The sequence below is a fragment of the Rhipicephalus sanguineus genome, chromosome 2 (genome assembly GCF_013339695.2).
Source record: "Rhipicephalus sanguineus isolate Rsan-2018 chromosome 2, BIME_Rsan_1.4, whole genome shotgun sequence".
In the NCBI taxonomy this organism is placed as follows: domain Eukaryota; kingdom Metazoa; phylum Arthropoda; class Arachnida; order Ixodida; family Ixodidae; genus Rhipicephalus; species Rhipicephalus sanguineus.
Genome location: NC_051177.1, coordinates 7792576 through 7817074, shown reverse-complemented (window position 1 = coordinate 7817074; position 24499 = coordinate 7792576). Strand labels below are relative to the sequence as shown.

At 47.5% G+C, this 24499-nt stretch overlaps 1 protein-coding gene and 1 non-coding gene across 2 annotated transcripts in view; both read right to left on the bottom strand.

The window, feature by feature from the left end:
- The window catches only part of LOC119381037 (Bardet-Biedl syndrome 7 protein homolog), a 793778-nt gene that overhangs the window by 101780 nt on the left and 667499 nt on the right, over positions 1 to 24499 (bottom strand). The gene's annotated exons all lie outside the window — the stretch shown is intronic.
- On the bottom strand, positions 1535 to 1607 carry Trnak-cuu (transfer RNA lysine (anticodon CUU)). Its single transcript has one exon. It is a non-coding gene; the product is annotated as a tRNA-Lys (tRNA).

The window sequence follows — 24499 nt, the reverse complement described above, 5'->3', positions numbered from 1 at the left end:
AGCGTTAACTATTTAATAAGCCGGCTTAGTTGAAAGTAAGCGCTTGTCCTGTGTACAGGTTTTCTCGTGTTCGTTCAGCGCGCTATGGTTTTCTAAATACGAAGGTTGTCTAATAAGCCATCTCTAGATGATTTTCCGCAGCTGGCTTGTGCTGTCAAAATCAGATGGCGCCACGGGCACCATGGACTTGGAATTCCCGAGTCGTGGTTTGGGCAGAGCTACTCAATATGCCTTCATCCACGCCACGTCGTCTGCTCGCTGTCCCCATAGCGTATACGCGGACGCTTTGGGCGAGAAAAAGCGAGCAGACGGCAGCGCCGAAAAAAATACATGGCCGCATGCATCGCAGCTAGTTCCTTCCGCCATGAATGTATCGCGTCGTCCACCTGCGCTGTGTGGCCCGCAAGTTAGAAACGTAGACCTTTATTTGCATTATATTTGCGTTCTGCAGCTTCGAGAGCAATGTATTCGTCACAGTTTCCGCGATCTACTCTCAAATTTTCGGAGGCCTAGCTGTCGTGGCTGAACAAAGAGCTGATCTCAAGAATAAGGGCAAACCATACCTCGGGGTGAGATGACACGAAGCGATTCATTTATATTGCTGTCGGGAAAGTGGGCAAGCAGCAAGCGTGAGTTCGGATCGAAGCGGGCGGTCGCGTCTGCACGAGTGCTGTCACGATGATCTGTGGGAATCGCCCGCATCGCCACCCGATAACTGCACGTGCCGCGCAGTAGGGGTGCGCGCATCTCATAGATACCCCATAAGAGCGCCAGCCAACACGATACGCGGGAAGTTGGCGACGCACTGGCGGAGTGTATGCGCGCGTGTAGTGGACAGGCGGCGCGGCGAGGGCTGAGCGATTGATGGCATGTGCGGTGGCCACGAAGACTTCGAGCTGTCAGAATAACTTTTGATCGTTTCTCGTACTAATGAATGGTTTTATTTCGATAGCAATTATATGGACAGTCTCGGCTGGGTTTTGCCGCCGCGGTCATGCACCTTATATGTATAAGTATGTATATATATATATGTGTGTGTAAAAGTCCCAAAGAAAAATAATTCAGAAAAATTCTTCCGAAGCACGGAATCGAACCAGCGACCTCTAGCTCTGCAGCGAGTGGCGCTAATCACTACGCCGCAAAGCGCAGATCCTTCAAGCAGCTAACGGCGAGCGTTATATACACATCCTTTACCGCTGGTAGGACTCAGAGACGGCAGGAGCTTATAAGCGTTTCTTCATTACCAGCGAGATGGCGCGAGGAGCGCCAACGGGCGCATTTAAAAGTCGTCGGCCAGCTAGCTCGCTTCTTCTAATATTTGCGCAGAGAGAACCTTGCCCTTCCGCTTTCAGCTCGCGCAGTAGTTGCTGCCTGGGGGTAGATGTTTCTGTAGCGTATCAGCGCGCCCATCACGGGCCGCTTTTTTGCTATCGCATTCATTGCTTCGCCCTTGCGGCAAAACTGTGACTTTTTTTGGTTGTAAGGCAGCGCTGCATTTCGTCATTGGGCCAGACGGGAGAACCCCCACAAGTGGCGCCCAATGTGGGGCTCGAACACACGATCCTGAGATTAAGGGTCTCATGCTATACCGACTGAGCTAGCCGGGCGGTTGCTGGCGGTCACTGGCTGTTGCTGTTACAATTAACAGCGTACGATGTAAATGCAAAGCAGAATAAACTTATCACGTATCGCTGTGGCATAGTGGATGTTAAGCAAACACAAATGTATCAACTTTGTCAAGTTTTAGGCAGTTACATAGGGAACTACGTTTTGCTGCGCAAGCAAGCCTGGCGGTTACACGGTACGACCACGGCCGCTTCGCTGACCAGTCACAATCATGCGATCAAACATGGTGGTGCCCATACGCCGATGCGAAAAATCCTGTATACGTGTTTCTTCGCCTATTTAAAAGCTACGGAAAGAGGAAGCATCTTGTACGTCTCCTTTACAAGTACGGCGGGGCACACCCAAGTACTTGTTTAGGGTTGTGTTACCCCAGGTAGCACACAACGTCAGGCCGATATTGGTTTCACGTATACGTGAAGACCACCATGGTAGAGAACTACAGTACTACCGTACTTACCGCACGGTAAACCACCACTGCTAAAACACCATAATACCGGGTGCAAAGGGTCACACCGGCGGCTTCCCGACGTCGGCGGGCCCGACACCACACCAGCATCGGCTAGCTTACATAGGCCCTCTGACGGCTTGCCATCATCGGCTGAATAACGGCAGGCCCGGCTCGAACCCACGCTGGCTAGCCCACATCGGCCCAACGCCGGCTAGCCTAAATCGGGCTGATGTGGGTGAAAGTAGCACGAGCGTGATTTGCCGACGTGAGGCCAATATTGGTGCGGACATGTGCCGACATTTGGCTGGGATTGTTTCATTGCGGGTGTGCTGCCTGGGACCTGGTCGTTGAGCATCTGCTTCACTTGACTACGTACCACCTCTCGTCCTTTTCGGGACACGCGGCTGTTGTACTGTCTGTTCGGTATATAGGGTCCGTTATAATGCGGGGCTGCACAGTCGGAACGCAATCACCATGTTGCATGTCAAGCTTTTACCGAGCGGGGCCCACTGCTGACACGAATTAATTGATCCGGCTCGCAGACGCCGCTCGGAAGCTTGACATAAGAATCAGCAGCATATTTTTCCTCACAGGTAAATAATGCTCGTCATCGGGAGGTTTTCTATCAACCCCTTGACTGTGTATTCCAGTTCGCCAACGGGTCTGCTAAGAAAAGTTATTGCACCACTACTTTGGTCTTTCTCCCTGGACTAAACGACGCCAACTGCGAAAAATTTCCCGAAGATAGAGATAGATGATTCCATCATTCACAGCAGGGAAACATGTAAGGAGGATGAACGATTACTATTCCACGTTGACTATTTTTCAACCAACTTTTGTGACCTTTCGAACACTTCCTCACTGCTGCATCTTGTGTGTTGTGTGTGTGCGTTCTTTTTGTTTAATCACCATCTAGCGTCGGGATGCTGATACCTGGGAGAGGCGCAATGCCGCGAGCATAAAATCAGTTATAGCAGCAAGCGCTATCATTGCTGGCCAGCTTCAATATGCCAATGTGGAAGAAAGATCAGCAACAACAGGGCTGTTTGGGCTTGTTGCTACTACATACTTCACAAGGAAAAGCTGTTTAAACGTGCACAACATTTTAAGAGAATAAAAGGGCGAGATAGGACCGACGTACAACCAAGTTTATTGCTGAGATGGCGGGAATACGATCGGGTGAGGGAGTAAAAGAAAACGTGAACGAACAAATCTGCAAAAAAGGGCTGAATAACTTTTGGATATGCACGGCTGAAGTCAAAATCAATTTATGATCTAGCTGGCAAACAGACGGCGCACTCACGCACTCTTTCCGTGCCTCGTGAATAAAAAAAGCTTCACGTAATTTTTCCTTATATTTTGCTATTATTCGGCAATCATCAATACCAAGGATGCACTTACAACTTGAACAGTGACTAGCCAAGTGGCTACGTAGGGATGCACTTACACTCTAAAGAGTTTCTTGCCAAGTGGGTATACCCACAGGAGCGCGTATGATATCAGCATGCTCGCTGACACAGTGGCTTAGGCACCAACCCCTCTGGCCGATGTAGCACAGGCCATACAACTCCTCTAGTGCATATAACACACACTTTTTGGCCTGCTTCCTCCCACACCTCACTCTGTGAGTGCCATGAACTTTCGCTCGCTTGCACATGGATACAGTTATTTTTTGCCGTAAATACAATTTTAACTGCCGTTTTTTTCAACATTTCTTAGGTGGGGCTAGACCTTGTGCATATATGGCGTGGCATAAATATTGTGCTCATCTTCAAGCGTGCCATGTTATGCTGTTTCTGTTCCTGAAATCATTAAAAAGTGGCACAAGTATGGGAAAGAGCCAATGGTCAGGAATGTCAGTTGGTTTAAGTCGGCTAATCTGGCTACTTGTATCTTAAACATCGAACTCTAGAACATCGAAAGAGAATGAATGACACGCACGTCCTTAGAGAGAGCAAATTTTGCAATTAATGAAAAGAGTTAACCCTTTTAGACGCCACCTATGAAGAACCACCCGCAAATACGTCGAATCGATACAACTTTATTTCTAGGCACTCGATATTCTATTGGAACAAAAATAACGTCATAGTACACTAATTAATGCCTGTCCTAGTAATTATTTGTAATTAAACTGTAATTAAATATCTATTTGTTTAGAAGTCATTCATGCATTGACTTTTCATCAATAGAATCAAATCTAGGGCTAGAAATTTAGTGCAAAGCTGTTTTCGCTTATGCCCATTTGCGGGAAGCGAAACGTCGAGCGACTCGTCTAACACAGTAGTGGCTTCCGCAAATTGACCATATGATATTACACTGCAAAATGAAGTTAAATGAACACAAATTTACAATGCAGGAGGTTCAATTCATCCATACCTCAATGAGTCTTGCTCTTTCGTAGCACCGAGTTCACAAAACTAGCATAAACAAGTTGTGTGCACAATTGTGTACGTAGGCATCGCAAAGGGTTAAGTAAAGATGGCAGGGCACGATGCAGCGTTTGTTTTCCATGATTTTTTCTAGAATGTGGAACATACCAGGTTTCTTAGTGATCTGCGCTGAACGTGCTCGAATTTAATGTTAGCCTTGACGCATGCTCTAGAAAACTCATTCTATTTTCTCTTTCGGTTAAAAACTGGTTTAGGAGAATTGTATTGCGCAATAAGTTTATTGGCATGATATTTAACTGGTCAGGCATGGGATTGGTATGTGCCGCTGTGTAGTTAACAAGACTTCATATGGAATTACTGCATAGCTATCTGGGGTTGCACAGACAAGACTCATCTGTCACCGGTGTTTACACTTCAAAAAAGAGCCCTCCGCAATATAGCACCCAACTATACACACATTAAGAGCGAAGATTTATTTAAAAGCCTCAACATTCTCAATAATTCCGATCCGGTGACGTACAATACTACCTCAATCATGCACCAATTATTAAATGAAAAACCCGTCTTGACAAAAGTCTCACGTCGCCACGCACTTCGCACTGCTGGGAATATATCGCGCTGTCGTTCTATGCTGCCTAAATTAAATACTAATTACGGCTGCTTTACACTAAACTTTAAAGGTACTTACATCTCTTTTAAATAAGCTTGATTGTAACCGAACCAGTCTAACAACGTTGCATACATTCTCATGTATAGCACAACCCATACTTGCTCACAGTCTGCTTTTTTTGTTTTTTCCCTCCTAAGGCGCGTTTTAGTATTAAGTATCGCTAGAAACATTTGTGATTGTGTGACATCTTTTTGTACTGTATTTGTTTGTTTCACTTATTTCACACTGCCGTGTGATCTTATTACATTGCATATTTTACCAGCTGCTATAGGGTGTTTTTTCTACGGATAAAATTCGGTAGGGACCCTTTAAGAAATTTGTTGGGTCTCAAAAGTGGGTTTTTTGTAATCATATGCATGCTTTGTTTTAATTAAGCATTCAAACTTCAACCTTAAGACTTCAAATGGAGCATTTGAAATAGTACCAAAGGCTTTCTTTTGCAACAGGAATAGAATGTTGATGTTTAGCTGTTTGTGTGGCCCCATAAAAGATGGTTGTAGTTAATATTGGATAGAAAACTTTAAAGGAAGAGCTTCACTCTTAATGACAGCAGGAGGCGCAGTCGTATTAGTATCCCTGTAACTCAAACACGTTTATTGTCAATAATATTGACATGTTTATTCAACAACGTGGTTTCCAACATTACACCCAAACCTTTGACCGAAGGTACCATGTCTGTCACGAGAGTTGCTATTTGAACATATCCACGAACCACCTGTATTTGGATATTTGGCTGAAAAGGACGCATATCGTTTTGGTAGCATTATTTTTAGTGACTTTAATGAGTTCCACTACACGGAGCTGTTGGCTTTGTGGTCGTGATGAATCTCGCTGATACAAGACAGGTCCCGTTCTATAGTGAGTCGCACCGGCGTTCAATTCGAGAGGCGGCAAAAAGTCTTATAAGCACAATATTGGATCAGAAGAAATTATACGGACCAATTTCTGTAGGCGTGGTCGCGTTCTTCTGTCTAACAAAAGGGGATATTCTTATGAGTCAATCTTGTCAGCGACTTTTCAGAGCGTAATCTTGAATGAAACTTCAAAAATGACCCACCAATCCTAGAAATACACGAAGCAAATGTATATCTTATGGCTTTCCTAGTTTTGTAATACGAGTCACCGATTCCTTTATCGCGTTCTTCGTTGATGAATCTAAAGCTCTGCCAAAAAAGGTGACCTTGGTTTGAAGAACTCAATCTTCTTGAAATTAACTTTTAACCCAGCATCAGATAATGGAGCCAGGATATGAGCCAGGTGTTGTTAATGGAGCTTTTCACTTTTAGTGTATATGATTATGTCGTCTGTGCATAGGCATTGCAAAAGCGTCTAATGTAGGGGTACGTTATTTTATGAAAACAACTTGGTGAGTTTTTTAATCCAAAAGGGAGGCAGCTATATTCATATATCCCCTTCAGCCACGAATTATGATGCACTGTCTGCAAGTACGTCAAATTGGCATGACATAATTCTAAGGCCATCAGTATTACATTCCAAGAAAGAAAATGAAGGAATGTGTTGTTTTTTGTGAGTTTCAGTAATTAATGTTAATTAGCGGGTAACTAATTATCTAGTTATTCTGGAATCAGTCAGCTTCAAGACTTGCATAAAAAGAATCAACTATTAGGCCCGAAATGCATGCACAGTTTGGTTTTTGGTTGTATTCGTTTCGAACTCAGAAAAAAAATACTCTTCACATTGGTCCTGGAAAGCGGCACGTCGAACGATCGTCTAACATGGTAGTGTCTCCAGCAAAGTTATCCTCTGCAGCAACACGCAGCACATTGAAGTTAAATGACCGCTAGTTGTCCACTCAGGAAGCCTGCACGAATGTGCACGCAAATTTTCAGCCCATTTGAAGAAACACGCGGCGTGTGACGCGCCTCCGAAGTTCGCGTACACAATTGTGTACACCGTGACTGAAGGGGATATCCCAGAAATGTTCTAGATGCGATGTATTGCCTGGTGTCTTCTTGTAGTGGCACCTGCCAGAAGCCCTCGCACAGGTCTATGCGAGAAAAGCATGTACAGCCTCCCTTTTCATCGATGATGGTGTCGATCCTCGGCATTGTAAAATGAATCAGCAGTGCCTGGCTATTTACTGCTCTCTAATCCGTGCACAGGCGCTACCTACCGTCTTCTTTTGGAGCAATGGTGATAGGCGAGACAAATAGAGACACCGACGGGCATTGGCATATAACATACTGCCACGAGGTCGTGACGTCGACGAAGGCAGCAGTCGTCGTGTCCAAGATGAAACTCGTTACTTGGCCGAACTTGTGGCCGGGAAACGGAAAGGCAAACAACAGCAGTACACACTGCACACTGATAGCGGTGAACAGAGCGTCATCCGTCGATAATCAGCTCTGCGGCAAGGTGCGTCGGCATTTATACATGCAGAATAGAACATTTCAGCCTTATCACTGGTAGCCGCGTTAGTTCGAGAATAATCTCAACTGTTCGCGTTTGCGCGCTCAAGAGAAGATTCTAAGATAATATGGAAGGTTCCCAGACATTAGGGCGCGGCTTGCACAAGGCGGCGGCAACGCGTGGAACGGGTTAGTTACATAAAAATTACAAAATGAAGCGCGCGTGGTATTGCCCCCCACGGAAAAAGCATTGTCCCCATGCTCGTAACAGAACATGGAAAGGAGGAAAAAAAGTGCATATACAAATAAAGTACAATGATAAAAGAAAAAAGGAGTCCTAAGGTTCGTTAACGCGTATAAAACGGCTTAAGGCGCACGACATGCACAAATTCGGATCGTGCGCGGCGCCGCTTAGAGTTCATGATGCCGTATGGGATGACCTCGTAGTCTAGACGTCGGCTGTAAGGCGTGGCCAGTAGTACTTTTCCGGTATCCTCACGAGCATGCGGGAAAAGCCGAGGCGGCTAGCCATCGGGTCGTCGTGCAGGGCCAGCAGAACTTCTGGTCGCAGTGCTGAAGGTACAACAATAAGTAGTTGGCCCGGGCTGCAGAGAAGTTCTTTACGAGGACGTCATTTTTCAAGAGAAACGATGCCAATCCTCGCCTGAACACTTTAGGAACAACGGCGGTCCTGCCCTTGAGGCATTCCACAAAGCCCCCGAGTTCCGCAGTAAAGCTCTCATTTGGGCTAGTTGGTGCACATGTGAACACATAGTGTAGGGTTGCGCGAAAGAACAAGGACGAAGGTAGACGTCGTCTTTGCGCCCGTCCTGTCCACTTACCTTCGTCCTTGTTCTTTCGCGCAACCCTACACTATGTGTTCACCCGAGTTCCGGGTTGGCTTTCTGTCGTTCAGCGGAGTCATCGACACTTATGGTTTCCAAGAAGCAGTCATCATCATGGTCGTCCTGCGGTGGTGCGCCGACGGGGCACGAGACAGGCAGTCGGCGTCGGAGTGTTTTCTTCCGGACTTGTAAACGACGGTAATGTCCAATTCTTGAAGTCTCAGGCTCCAGCGTGCGAGGCGACCTGAAGAGTCCTTCAAGTTAGCTAGCCAGCATAAAGTGTGACGGTCGCTCACAACCTTGAAGGGCCTGCCGTATAGGTAAGGGCGAAACTTGGATGTAGCCCAGATGATGGCAAGGCACTCCTTTTTTTTGTTGTAGAATAGATGGCTTGCGCCTTGGATAGCGACCGGCTAGCAGAACTGATAACCCTTTCCAGAAAAAAAAAAACGACCAGCTATGAATCGTTGCCAACTTGCCCAGTTTTCAATTCTACTTAGTATCAATTCTAGTGCGCTGTTTACCTCGACCAGCTATGAATCGTTACCAACTTGCCCAGTTTTCAATTCTACTTAGTGTCATTTCTAGTGCGCTGTTTACCTCGACCAGCTATGAATCGTTACCAACTTAGCCAGTTTTCAATTCTACTTAGTGTCATTTCTAGTGCGCTGTTTACCACGACCAGCTATGAATCGTTACCAACTAACCCTTTCCAGTCCGTCGGTCCTCTGCACAAGCATGGCGCCGAGCCCTACGTTGCTTGCGTCGGTTGGATTTCCGTATCGGCGTATGTGTCAAAATGCGCAAGTATCGGAGGCGTCTGCAGGCGTCGTTTAATTTCTTGAAATACCGCGAGTTGCGCCGTTCCCCACTTCAACTCCACGTCGCTCTTCGTGAGGTGAGTTAGTGGCACTGCGATACGTGAAAATTCCTTGAAAAAGCGTCTGTAATAGGCGCACAAGCTGAGAAGTTGGCGTACGCCCTTCTTGTCGATGGGCGGCGGGAAGGCAGCGATGGCAGCTGTTTTCCTCGGGTCGGGGCGAACTCCAGATTCGCTAATGACGTGGCCCAAGAACAGGAGCTCCTCGTACGCAAAACGGCACTTTTCTGGCTTCAGGGGAGTCCTGAGTGCTTGATTGCTTGAAGTACAGCATCAAGGCGCCGGAGGTGTTCGTCGATGTTTGAGGCGAACACAATGACGTCGTCCGAGTACACGAGGCACGTCTGCCACTTCAAGCCAGCCGGCACTGTATCGATAACACGTTGGAAAGTCGCAGGTGCCGAGCAAAGACCAAAAGGCGTAACCTTGAACTCGAACAGGCCGTCCGGTGTTATAAAGGCAGTCTTTTCTCGGTCTCTCTTGTCTTCACTTCACTTCACTTTATTACCTTAAAGACCCCTTGGTTGGGGTATTACATAAGGGGTGGGAATACATTAGTACGTAATTTGCATGAACATAACTGAAAGAACAGAAATAGAAAAAAAGAAAAAGTACACGCGCTATACATTTGCATAATACATAACTGAACACCGAATAGAAAAAAAATGTACCGATGGGCCGCGGCGGCATGCATTTTCGATGGAGGCGAAAATGTTTGAGGCCCGTGTACTTAGATTTAGGTGCACGTTAAAGAACCCCAGGCGGTCTAAATTTGCGGAGCCCTCCACTACGGCGTCTCTCATAATCATATCGTGGTTTTGGGACGTTAAACCCCAGATATTATTATTATTAAAAATGTACCGATGAGTACATGGGGTGATGTGTTTATTACGTCAGTACAAATACCTATATACCTAAACAATACAAAATAAAAGTAAAATAACGCTTTCATTGCGAAAAGTGCGCCGTGACCCTCTCCGTGAACGCACACGGGCAAGTGATTGCAACGATCTGGTGAGGCAGGTTGTTCCACTCAGTAGCAGCATGGCAAAAGAATCAGGCGGAAAAGGTAGTAGTGCGCATGCGAGGGCGGCCCACTTGAAAAGTGTGTCGTGTTCGATGAGATGTTCTCGCAGGTGGGATGATATAGGGTGGTTGATTAAGCGAGGTGTGATAGAACTTGTGGAAAAGTGAAAGGGTTGCAGTGCGCCGGCGCGTACAAAGAGGAAGCAAATTCAATTCTTTTTTTAATGTAAGATATGCTTGCGTCGTATGAATAACTAGAATGGATGAACCTTGTGGTGCGGTTTTGAACGGCTTCGAGTGCGTTGATGAGATATGTTTGGTGAGGATTCCATATGGCGGATGCGTATTCAAGTTTCGATCTGACTATTGCCTGGTAGGCCAGTTGTTTTACAGCTTTGGGGGCGCGTTTGAGATGCCGCTTGAGAAAACCGAGTGATTTGTTAGCAGATGAAATGATGTTAGTGATGTGTGTGCGCCAGGATAAGTCGTTCGATACGGTGACACCTAGGTACTTGTATGACTGCGCAGCACACACGGGAATGTGACTGATTGTGTATTGGTAAAGAAATGGATCGCGACGACGAGAAAATACAACCAGTTTGCGCTTCTTAGAATTAAGATCCAGTAACCAACGGTCGCACCATTGCTGTAGACAGTTAATGTCCTCCTGAAGTAAGTCTTGATTCGATGGGTTAGTAATTGTTCGATAAATGGCGCAGTCGTCTGCGCCATTTATCGCGGCTACGATTTGCCAGTAGCCGGTCTTGAGGTTCATCGAGGAAAGGTACTTCGCGTTGCGGAGTCGACCCAGGTGGTCGTCCAGCCGTTTGAGAGGGTACTCGTCCTTCTTTGTGATTTTGTTGAGGCGAAGATAATCGACGCAGAAATGTAGGGTCCCATCCTTCTTCACTAACACCACGGGAGACGCTCATGGGCTCTTGGACGGCTGGATGATGTCGTCGCGTAGCATTTCGTCGACTTGTTTCTTAACCACCTCGCGTTCCCGCGTCGAAAGCCGGTAGGGACTCTGACGGAGTGGTCGAGCATTTTCTTCTGCTATGATACGGTGTTTAGCAAGGGGCGTTTGCCGGATCCGCGATGACGAAGAGAAACAGTCCTTGTATTCCTTCAGAATGCATCGAAGCTGTTGCTGTTGGCGAGCGGGAGGACTTCGGTTTGCGTCGAAGGGTGACTCAGGGTTTGGTGTCGTCGTCGTAGCTTCGTCAGAATCTGAAAAGGCAACCCATCGCTGGTGGCCAAGATTTCTTCAATGCATGCAATCGTCGTGCCCCTGCTCAGGTGTCTGTATTCTTGGCTGAAGTTCGTTAGCATCACCCTTCGTTTAGGGGCGAAGCTCCTTAGGGTGTGGGTCGTTCCTTCCTCTGTAGTAGTATGTAGCCACCTTGCCCAATCGGCAACGGCGTGAGGACCTTGCCGTACGACAGTTAAATCACACTAAAAGACATACTTTGTGGGCGGTACACTCTAATGAGCTTTCAAATTTTGTCTTAATGTACGCGATAAAGAAATTATTTCTACGAAAAACGCAAAGCACACCTTGAGCAAGATGTTTGGTTTTGGAACGCTAAATGGGACCATGAGGCGATGCGAAGCCGAAGCACTTGCACGATCGCGTTCCGTTGGCTTTCGTTGGGCATTCTACCGACCTCGCGTCGTGGAACGCGCTTAGGAACGCTACGCGCGTCGTGCCTTGCCGTTAATTCTCACAGGTTGAGCGGGGAACGCGGTCGCTCATGGCGCGCTCTCTCTTTCGCTCGGAGTCGCGCTCGCTCTAAGTATAAAAGTATGATGTTTAATAAAAGTATGATGTATGTAATAAAAGTATGACAATAAAAGTATGATGTTTAATATATACACGGTGTTTCACACTCTTTATATGATGTACTGGGCGAATTTCACGGAAGAGTTTCACGGTTTACCGATGATTTCCTCCGGAGCTTCGCCCCGCTTATCATCATTCACTCCGTGGATATGCTGTGAGTTTTTAAATGCGGGGCATTTCTTAGTCGCACCTGCGGCGTCGGCCGCCGTCCACACACCCACTGCGCACGCTCGGCTCGTCTCGTGCCGGCAGCAGGCCTCTCCTCTCCCTCCCTCCCTCCTCTCCCTCGAACGTGGGCAGTGTATATATAAGCGGTGGAGTGCGTGTTCGGAATTCATTCGTCGGCGTCTTTACTTGGCTTTCGCTTGACTTGACGCTTTGCTTGACTCGAGTAGATGCGATGGAAGCAACAGTACCTTCAATCAGCGTCCCACCACTCGTTGAAGGCAACGTTACCCCACCCTCACCGTCGTCGGCGTGAACAACAACAAGAAACGCAGAAGACAAGGCTGCGAAGAGACGAGCATACGACGCTGAACGCAAGCGTTTGAAGCGAGCTCCGGACCCGGAACTTCGTGCACGAGAAGCTGCTGCGAGACGGCAACGACGAGCTGCGGATCCTTCACTCGGGGAACGAGAAGCAGCTGCGAAATGGCAACGAGGGGCTGTGGATCCTGAACGTCGTGCTCAAGAAGCAGCAGCCGTTCGTGAACGTCGAGCAGTGGATCCATCACTCAGGCAGCGCGACGCTTCCGCGAAACCCAATTACGCAACATTCACGCGATACCCCCCCCACTCTGCGACGCATTTACTCGAGTTCCCCCCGTGGGAAGGTGCGGGCGACATTTTTTCCTTCATCGACGCAAATGTCATGCAGCAAACGCTGATCGTTCTCGATGACACCTTCGATGCCTTCAGCTTTTTCGGGGCTGAGGGGAATTATGACGCTGGAGCGACGCGGAATGGTAACTTGATTCTCGAGCACGTTCAGGGCATGTGGAGATGGATTCGTATCCGGCAGTGTCGTTTTGTCCGACAATAGGGTTATCGATTTGGTTATTAAGTCGATGGCGGCGCCGTGATGGTTTAAGAAGTCCATGCCAAGTGTCACATCACTGGAGCAGTGTTGCAAGATTACGAAACTGGCAGGCTAACTGCGACTATTAATTGTGACTTTTGCTGTACAGTCTCCAGACGACGTTAATAGATGGCCTCAAGCGGTATGGATTTCGGGGTCTTCCGAAGCAGTCTTAACTTCCTTCAACTTCGCGGCGAAGGGCCCACTGACGACGGAATGGTCGGCTGTAGTATCGACAAGAGCTGTGACGCTGTGGCCGTCGATAAGAACGTCGAGGTCGCTAGTTCGTCCTTTTGCGTTGCGGTTAGGTCGTGGCGTCGGTTTGTTTCGCTGCTTTCATGTCGCGTCGTCAGGTCTTCGATGCGCGAGGTTTCGTCGTCAGGAGTCTGTCTGGTTCGCGTCGTATTCTGAAGGTTTCGTCGCGGCGGCGGCGTCGTCGTCGGCGGAGGATCTTCGTAACGTTCATCGTACAGCAACCGCACCTCCATTGGTTCCTGCCCTGAGTTTTCCGGATATGGGCTCGTGGAACGGCCCCGGTTCGGGCCGCTGTACTACTGTCGTTGCTAAGGGGAACGGTAGTGTGCAGGCGACAGTGAACGCGACGTACATCGAGGTGCCCATTCAGTGGTGGCCAAGTAGTCGGCGATGTAGCGTGGCAGCTCACCACGCTGTGGAGGCGGTGCGTTGACGGCGAAGTCGCGTAGGCCCATCTGGCGATACTGGCAGCGGCGGTAGGTGTGGCCGGCTTCCCCGCAGTGATAGTAGAGCGGTCGGTTGTCAAGGGCACGCCAAACGTCGGTGTTTCGGAGGGGGGGGGGGGGGGGAGGGGCGTAGCGTTGGCCTACAGGCGGTCGGGATGGCGTGGGGGGTGGCGGCGGTGTCTGGCGACGGAACTGCGACGACTCGGGGCTTTGGTGATTGCGCGGAGTAGTGACGGCGTGGTCTGCAACGGCAGCATAGCTCGTGGCTTCCGGCTCAGGTTTCGGTGTTACAGCAACTCCCAGCGAATGCTGAAGTCCCTCGCGAACGACGTCGGCTATGGAGTATATTTTAGCGCAAACTATGAACGAAATCACGGGAAAACAGTAGGAAAAAGCAGAAAGCTCAAACGCTAAACTTCAACTGTTTATTCGCAAGGTGGAGCCAACAACAAATAACCATTTGCGCATGCGTGCGTCAGTAAGGGAAAAAATCACACTTCCATATCAAATAGTTGCATCTCATTTTGGAACAGACAAACAGACGTATCACTGATACAACTCGTGCCTCTCTTCTTAATGTGGAACGCCTCCAATACCTCTCGCGCTAATGCGTCGCTGCTCCTGCCTGTTATCAGGATCTCATGAAGCAGAGGCTCACAATTGCAGACTACACAATGCGCAGGTAAGTGCGCGTTTCCTTTATTATTAAAGGATAATTCATGCTCGCGTGCTCTGTCGTTGACACATCGTCCAGTTTGGCCCACGTACGTCTTCGCACACGACAGCGGTATCTCATATACAACTCCCGTCATGCATTTCACATAAGGTCTGGTGTGCTTCTTCTCGCAACCGAGCTTTCCGTCAACGCGGCTAATTTGCGGACACAGTCAGGCCATTTTGCGTGCGGCCGAGAAGGGGAAGATGGTGGTCCTTATAAGCTGGGGAAGATGATTGGTCCTTTCTCCAATAAGGCGTTGCTGCCTTATTGGAGAAAGGACCGAAATACAGCGTTCCACCCAGGATCCCGACACACGAACTGCTCGCGCTAAACAGGAAACTGGCTTATAAGGCTGGGGAAGATGGTGAAAGGTGCCTTTTAGATGGTGTTGACAGCATCGTGAGAACTGCGCGGAAAAGGGACCTTCTACCAAAGGACAGCACTCAGCAAGTCGTCTCCTACTTTGAAAGGAACGACCTTCGACTGCTACAAGCAGATAAAGAAGGTGGATTCGTGGTGATGTCAACGTCGTCGTACAAAGAAAAGGCCGCTCAAGCATTATCAAAGAACTTTGTACAGGTGAGCCGCAAAGCCTGCAGAGTGAAGACTAAGGCGATAGCCATGTGTAATGAAATGGAGCTCTCCAAATTAGCCAGTGCAATTAGCAAATGCAAGAAAGGAACTTTGGATGTGTTTTTCGCTGTTAAAACGCACAAGCTGGATATGCCGTTCAGGTGTATCGTAAGTGAACGCGGTACATGGTTACAGCAGGTCAGCTCTTTTTTACTTGACCACTTGAAAACCCTTGATTTGCGTGATCCATTGCTAACAAGAAATTCGACAGATGTTATTACCTTTTTAAAAGAGCAGACAGAAATAGGATATTTATTTTCGATTGATGTCGAGGATTTATTTTACTCCGTACCGCATGTAGAGCTGTTTATGTCTGTCAGAGAGTGCATTGAGTTTAATGGGACTATTGCCTTTCAAAATTCAGCGGGCATTAGTGTTGAAAGGTTTATGTCTCTCCTCGAGTTCTACCTTCGGTCTACAGTCGTATCCTTTGATGCAGGCTTGTTTATTCAAAAGAAGGGGATATGCATTGGATCCTGTGTTGCCCCAGTGTTGTGTAATATTTTTTATCGTCTATTGACCGTGATTTAGAATCCATCATTGACAAAGGCACAGTCCTGCGAATTTTTAGATACGTTGAAGATTTTTTGATGATTTTAGGAACCGATTTTAACTTGACCTATGACAACACTGTGGAAAGCGCTTTGTGCTCCTTTAGAAAGTTAGGAAAATGCCTTAATTTTACACATGAGCTGCCGGTGAACGATTGTCTGCAATTTTTAGACATTAATATCAAGTGTGTCGAAAGACAGGTGTGTTGGATGTATTTACCAAGAGCCAAGAAAGAGTTGTTGCCGTATGGGTCCGCACACTCTAAAACTATCAAGAGGGCTATCGCTTCCCTTTGCCTTGAATCTGCCCTGACTAAGTCTTGTGAACACATGGTTGAGACGAGCTTTACGGTCCAGATTCACAGACTGCAAAACGCGGGTTTTCCTAGCTCTGTTGTGTCTGCTGTAGCAGAAGCATTGCTACAAAAAATGAAAGGGAAAAGAAAAAACACAAAGGCTTGGCCTGAGCACAGGAGACCGCAAGTAGTTCCCTATACGCACAGAGTTGCGCATGGCCTGAAAAAGGTTGCCGTCAGGTATGGTATGCCTGTGGTGCTCTCGGCGCCAAGGAAGCTGAGTGGGTTATGCGCACGTATTGGACGAGAGAAGAAACCACAGTGTGATACGAAGCATGGCCAGATCTTTGTGGATTGTGCTGTTGGCGTCATATACGAGATACCACTGACTTGTGGAAAGGTTTACATAGGCCAGACGGGTCGTTGTGTAAACACTAGAGCGTGGGAACATTTCAAATCGTTAGAAAAGGGAACAGGATCAAATCTGGCCCTTCACTGTAAACAGTGCAAATGTGAGCCGGTACTGAATGATGTGAGAATTTTGGCCCGAAGTCATGAGAAAATGGCACGTGAAATACTTGAGGCCTTTCACATTGCGATGAAGGGCGAAGCATGTTGTAGTGATAGCTCTGTGGCATTGCGCAGAATAGAACAAGATTTCCTGCAATCTTTTTTGTAATCACGAGAAGGAAATGAGGATGCGAAGATCACATACAGTAATAGCATGCCATGTTTTGTGATATGCCTATATGGTTAGTTCGGTTGATGTAAAGAGCGATAGTGATATGACCATGTGACCGCATGAGTGTATATATTTGAGCCTCGCTTTGGTGATTAAAAGAGTTGGTAGTCTAGCCGCTTTCCTGTCTCCTTCACCGTTTCCTGTGTTCGTCTGTTTTCGGCTGGTTTAATTCCTGGAAGAAGGTAGTCGGCACCCAAGACTATGTCTGCCGGCAATTCTTCGAACACGGGCACCGAGGACAAGAACTTGTGGCCGGCCTCGGTGTTGATCTGCAGGTTTATGGCACCGACCGGTAGTACGTCACCACAGAGGCCCCGCAGCGGTGGCTCAGTCCAAGGCTGGAGATCTCCTGGGGCGTGGCGCCGAAGCAATGCCGTACGCTGTGCTCCGGTATCGACGAGAGCCGTCACTTCTCCAATGCCGTCGACGGTGACCATGAGGGTTGGAAGTGGACGTGCTTGATATTGTATGGCTTGAAGCTGGCTTTGTGGGCAGTTTTTATACCCATGCCCGAAGCGCCCACACGTATAGCATCCAGGTCTCGGTGGACCCGGCTCCGTAGGGAAAACTGTAGCCGCACGCCCATGAGAAGTGTCCTGCAACTCCACTGCCTGGCGTACAAAAGTGGAGATGTCGGCTGGGTGGGTGTTGGCGGACAAGACGGCCGCGTGCATCGAGTCAAGGATCCCGTCGATGACGTACTGCCTGGCTGCTGAGGAGGACCAGAGTATGCCGCAAGCTTGTAAAAGGGACAGCTTGTCGTAGATGTGAGTTGCGACGTCTTCAGTTGCACCTTGCCGGCGTGACCGCATGGTCATGAAACGATCATCATAAGCGCTCGGAAGCGGCTCAAACGCGGACGTCAGGGCCGCGCTCCATGTCGGCCAGGTAGTGTAAGCGCTGCCTTCGAATCGATGCCATGCTTGGGCGGATCCTCGCAGACGTCCTTCGGCGACGGATTTCTTGATTGCGTCACTCCAAAAGTGTTTAAGAGCAACCGAGTTTACGAGGCTTACCCATCTCGCGGGGTCATCCTTAAACCCATGAAAACATGGAATTTCGTATAGAAAATTGAGCGAGTTGGTATTGATTCATACTTAGGACTGTGCAGCGTTCACAAAAAGGGACAAGGAACAGAAGAAGTACACAGGACAAGCGCTGCTCAACTTAATTTTTATTCCGGAAAACACAAAAAAGTAAACATAAAGAAAAAATGGAGGCACGTGACTTGTACTCCAGACGAAAAACGAAGCGAACATTCATGGCTGTCGCCCCGTAACATAGCATACGCACAACCACTTTTAAGTCACATTTCCGCACGTGCTGACCAAGAACTCGTATTCCCTATCCCAAAGCTTTATCGATGGCTGGCTAACGCATCTTTCGTAGCTTCTTCTAATGTGGAAGGCCTCAATAATTTCTCGGGCAAGCTGCTTTTTGTGCCTGGAAAGAACCATGGTATCAGTAAAGTGCGGGGTACGCCTACACTCCCGACAATGATCTGCTAAATGAGAATGCGTGTCTTGTGTTAATGAACGCTTGTGTTCTCCCAAACGAACATTCAGACACCTTCCACTCTGCCTTATGTAAGATCTACCGCACGACAACGGGATCTGATACACGATTCCCACCTCGCAGTCAACAAACTTGGACGTGTGTTTAGTGCCACATTCGCTGTTGGTTTCTTTCGACCCACTCGGCTGTGCGCACTTGTTCACGCGGGCGCACATGCCGGACAACTTGTTTGGGGAGGAAAAGACGACGTCCACACCGTAGCGCTTAGCGACGTTTTTTAGGCCATGTGACAGCTGTGTGTGTAGGGTAAAACAGCGCAGCTTTTTCGCTTGCGGCTGCTTTCAGTTTGTGCAGTCTCTTGCTGCACTGACTATTTGGCCCTCATCAATTTTTCGCACGCCTTTGCGATTGCGACGTCCGGGAATCCTGCTGTCCTTAATCTAGCCAATTGTTCGTCGAAACTATCGCGGAGACCGTGTGCGCATGTTCTTTCTAGGGCAGAGCGGATACACGAAAGTGCTATCCCCTGTTTGATAAGCTTGGAATGGCTAGAGCTGAAATCAAGCAATGGTTTCGTGGTTCTTGGGAAGTATCGCCAACAAACATGAGTAGGTAAAAATTTCATTTTCAAGTCTAGAAACTGAATTGACTCTTCTTTCATCAATTCAACCGTAACTTTAAGCCCGAGCCCACATTCCTTAAAAAACGCCAGGCCTGCGCTGAAACCGCAGCACAGTCACAGCGAAAGCTGGAAGAGCGGCGTTTCTAGAGCCCGTTAAGGTCTCTTGGGGCTACCATACACGTACACTAGAAAGGTACCCACTACGCCATAAATCACAATTTTTGTGAAGTTGGGAAGCACCTACTAAGCCATTATTCGTCATTCCGCGGAGAAGCGAGGCAGCAGTTACACGTCTGTAAGGCATTATGTGCACCTTGTTGACACGACGACTGATGACGATGAAGAATTATGGCTCAGCTCTTTGTAATGGGTTGGAATCTTTAAACGCGCCACCAGTTATGTAATTTGCTATGGGTGACGTCTGGTCGATATGTCCCTCTCCCTTCATGCTGTATAACATACGTTGACGTGGGAGAGAGACGGGGGGGGGGGGCGAAGAACTTTACTGAGACCCCGAGGAAATGGATCATGCGCTTATGGGCTTCCTTGGCAACCAATACAGGTACACTTGCGCGGAACCCACTACGCTATAAATCAGTGTAATTTTACTGAGACCCCGAGGAAGTGGATCATGCGCTTATGGGCTTCCTTGGCAACCAATACAAGTGCACTTGCGAGGAACCCACTACGCTATATATCATTGTAATTTTTTAGAAGTAGGGAAGCAGGCACTGTGCCATTTTTCGTCATTCTACGGAGCAGGGCTGGGCAGAGATACTCAGAAGAGTATTCCGGAATACAGATATCGAAATACATGAACTGGAAGCCTAAAATACAGATACTGAGATACATTTGCCTTTAACGTAACGGGATATTTCGGAGATACTTTTGCAATAAGACGAAAAAAGTATTCCGGAATACAGTTACAGCGATACAGATACTGGAATACTTTTTTTATTTCAAGGATGCTCATACTACGCAAAGACACTTATTAGTGCAGCATAATGCTGTAACTAAAGTTACAGCGCATCGAAACGTTCAGTTCATTTATTTATTTATTTATGACAGTACCCTCAGCGCCATTAAGACATTGCAGGGGAGGAGGGTGGACAAAGTACATAATTAGTAATAATGACATAATTACAGGTATCAATTGCAATAAAAATACACTATTTCACAGCAACAGTAACAAGGATTGGACACCGAAATCGACATACTTGGCGGACAAACTAAGCTACGCTAGAAATAGCACACTTGAAGCAAATCACTCGAATCACTAATGAACACCAGTGAATTGAGAAAAAGCACGCATTTATTTTGAAGATCTGCTTTGCTGAGAAGGTTGCTGTGTAGGCTTCTCAAATAGGCTGTCTTCTAACAGCGTCGGTTCAGCCTCAGCACAAGACTCACGAAAGAAAAAAAAGTCTGCCTACCGCTGAAGGCGAGCCCACATTTGTGTTATAGTGAATAAATATCGCCTTCATAGCCGGATTGCCCTGCAGCGTGGCGATATCTCTTCTCCGGTCATCTAGATACCGAAACGCCTCCGCCCTCACTTGGGTTGTTCTGACTGTTCAGAATCCGAAGTCTGTCCCCATCTTCGGTATCCTAAGCCGTCTGACCCTGTCGGCTTCAATGAAGCTGTCACCACCACCGACGCTACCAGCACCCATTTCAGAAAGCCGCAACAGGCGAAGTCGGCTCCGGCGCTGGGGGAGCCTGCTACCACAAAGACCGTTTCACGCAAGTAATCAATTAGGAACGCACCCTGACATTGGAGAGATGGCTGAAAGCGCGTCAAAGATAGCCATCTTCTAGTCACTTCCGCCGCGACTACGGGAACTGCTTTTGGAAGTGCCGCCGCTTTGAGAACTGAACGCACGCGAAGCATTGCAAAGCCTGTTTCAAGGTGGTATCCGCGTGGGGGGTCGCGAAGTAATGGCTTGCCACCCGAAAAAAATTAGGCATGCTGCACTGACCTTGAGAGATAGCGACTTTCGTCGGCAGAGACCGACAACACTGCCCCCGCGATTCTGCCGTCTGCGGCGTCGCGCGCTTTACCACATGGACCATTCTGTGCTTGAGGTGAAGCCATCGCCGCCCTATCTGTCGGCGACTGGCGGCGCGCCTTTGCTTGTCTTGGCATCAAAAAAGAAAAAAAATCGCCATTCCCCCATTGGAAACACGCCTCAACTCATTTCCGACACAAAAAAAACAATGTAACGAGATACCCGTGTCCTGCATAGTATCGCGATACAGGCGATACATCGTAGATGTATTTCACTACTGAGATACAAATACATTTTTCAAATATATCTCGATACAGAAATACAGATACTCAAAAGTATCTCTGAAATACTATCGCGATACTGCCCAGCCCTGCTACGGAGAGCGTTGGCAGTACTCACGGATTGCAATAGGACAATTTAGGGCTAAGTAATGCACATGTTTTCGTTCCTACATACTTCCGTTTAGGTCATATCGGCGTAATTTTGACTCCAACGCGTAGATCAGAGCCAACATTATCTTTAGAGACCAGATTCGTCGCGACATGACGTGGTTATCTTGGGCAACTGCGCATACAAGTCGTTATACTAAAAATTTTGATGTCGCGTTTGAATCGTGAGTACTGTACCTGCTATACGCATGTAAGGCATTATGCGCACTTTGTTGATGCTGTGCCTGATGACGATGAAGAATTATGGCAGAGTCCTTTGTAATGGGTTGGAAGCATTCAACAACCTACTCGTTGCGCAATTCGCATTGTGTGACGCGTGGTTAAAGAATTCGCGTTGTGCGACGCTTGGTGCTTATTTTACTCTTCTACCGCGCTATATTGCATATGCTAATGTGGTTCCTTCGCGACATGAAGCCTGTATAGGACTTTTTGCAAAGCAGTTTCAAGCACCGGCATGGCTCAGAGGTTGAATACTGCGCTCCCATGCAGAGGGCCCAGGTTCGAACCTCGTTCCATCCTGGAATTTTAGGGGCGAAGCTCCTTAAGGCGGCAACCGTTCGTCCCTCGTAGTCGTAGTCGTAGTAGTCGTAGTGCGTAACCAGTCTTACGCTTTGGCCTCCAAGGTGGTGCCGGTGGGAGATTTTTCCTGTGCGTTGTTGAACAATAAAAAATTCTCAGCGTGCGCGTTAACTAAAAGCCGAATTCTTCTGTCTCTCATTCCCCATTTGCAGCCATTGGCATGTTCCAGTAGGAAACGTTAGTAGAAGTGCAAGTGTTAGCTAAAAGCCGACTTCTTCTGTCTCTCATTCCCATTAGCAGCCATTGTTTACCTCCAAGGTAGTGCCTGGTGAGATTTCTCCTGTGCGTGATTAAACAATAAAAATTTTGTTCAAAACGCCGTTGATTGATGAAATAAACCAACGAAAGACGCCAGATGTTTTGTAAAAGCAAAACGAAAGAACGCCAGATGTTTCTAAAGCAAAACGAAAAGACGTCAGCTGCTTAACAAAAGACGCCAGATGTTTTCTAAAGCAATGGTTTTCTAAACAATGAAAATTCACAGCGTACATGTAAAATTAAGTGAGCTGCAAGTCGTCATAACTCATCGAACCTTTAGTATAAACGCGCCCGATCTCACGTCGGTGATGATGTACTGGGCAGAATTCACGGAAGATTCAAGGTTTACCGATGAACCTCCGCAGCTTCGCCCACTCATTATCATTCACTCCGTGGATATGCTGTGATTTTTTTTCTTATGTCGTTTTAAATGCGAAGCATTTCTTAGCGAACTTCTGCGACTTTGAGCGTATCTATCTATCTATCTATCTATCTATATATCTATCTATCTATCTATCTATCTATCTATCTATCTATCTATCTATCTATCTATCTATCTATCTATCTATCTATCTATCTATCTATCTATCTATCTATCTATCTATCTATCTATCTATCTATCTATCTATCTATCTATCTATCTATCTAGCCGCCTACACTCTAAGGCAAAATTACCCGAACGAGGAGTAACGGAGCCCAATAGGCGCGCAGATGAACGTTTAGACCGTCGTAGGAGCAAGCGGAGAGGGATGCGTGCCGTGTGCAATTCAGTTGGTCTGCAAAGGGATGAACGGTGCGGGAGATGCAGGCCGTGTGCATGGATACGTTCCGTGTGCAAACCGTTGTCAAGGTAGCTAACCGTCCTCCTCGCTCGGGTCAGTCTTCCATCTTGTGTTCGAGCTGGCGTGTTGCCGGTTAAGTCGCGCTCAAGTTCGCCGATCTAGGACCTACGGCTCGCTGCCTTTGGTACAGACGTATGCGTGGATGAGTGTGTCGTGCTGCTTTTACGTTTCGCCACACCCACGAAGTCTGGAGCTGCTCTCGACACGTCGCGACGCCGCGCTGTATATCTCTGGCGCAGTCACAGCACTGCGTCGCCACCGGCTAGGAATGGCGGCCGAGAAGACTGTAGGCCTATCGGACTTCAATCTGACTCGGGGCACAAATCGGCGCTGGATTCTTTCACAAGTAAGTGATCGCTTTTTAAATGCGAAGCATTTCTTAGCGAAGTTCTACGAGTTTGAGCGTATCTATCTATCTATCTATCTATCTATCTATCTATCTATCTATCTATCTATCTATCTATCTATCTATCTATCTATCTATCTATCTATCTATCTATCTATCTATCTATCTATCTATCTATCTATCTATCTATCTATCTAGCCGCCTACGACTTTGTGCTCTCCTGGCCGTTTCGTTAATCCGATGTATACCAAAATTGGTATGGAATAACATGACCGTATTACGAACATAAATGACATGTCATACCATGAAATTCATGACATGCATGTCATGAACAGCATGATTTACATTCCACGTCCTTGGGGCTCTTGTGGCCATTCCGTTAATTTCATATATACCAAAACTGGTATGACGTGACATGAGTTCATGGCGAACATAAATGACAGGTCCTAACGTGCAAATCATGACACGCATGTCATGTGCGGCATGATTTACATGAGATGGTCTCGGGGCGCTCGCGGCCGTTTAAATGAATGGATATATACGAAAACTGGTATGGCCAGACATTTCGACATGAGGAACATAACTGACACGTGGTAACATGAAAATCATGACACGCGTGTCATGCACGTCATGATTTACATGCCACGCTCATGACGCACTCGCGGCCGTTTCGCTAGGCTGATATACACCAAAATTGGTATTGCGCGATGTAACTGTCTGAAGAACATGAATAACAGGTGGTAACATGAAAACCATGACATGCATGTCATGTATGTCATGATTTACATGCCACGCTCCTGGAGCATTCGCGGCCGTTTCGCTGGCTTGATATACCGCAAAATTGGTATTGCACGGCGCGACTGTATGACGAACGTAAATTAGAGGTGGTAACATGAAAATCATGACACGCGTGTCATGCGCGACATAATTTACATGCCACGCTCACGACGCACTCGCGGCCGTTTCGCTAGGTTGATATACACCAACGTTGGTATTGCGCGATGGGAATGTATGAAGAACATGAATGAGAGGTGGTAACATGAAAACCATGACATGCATGTCA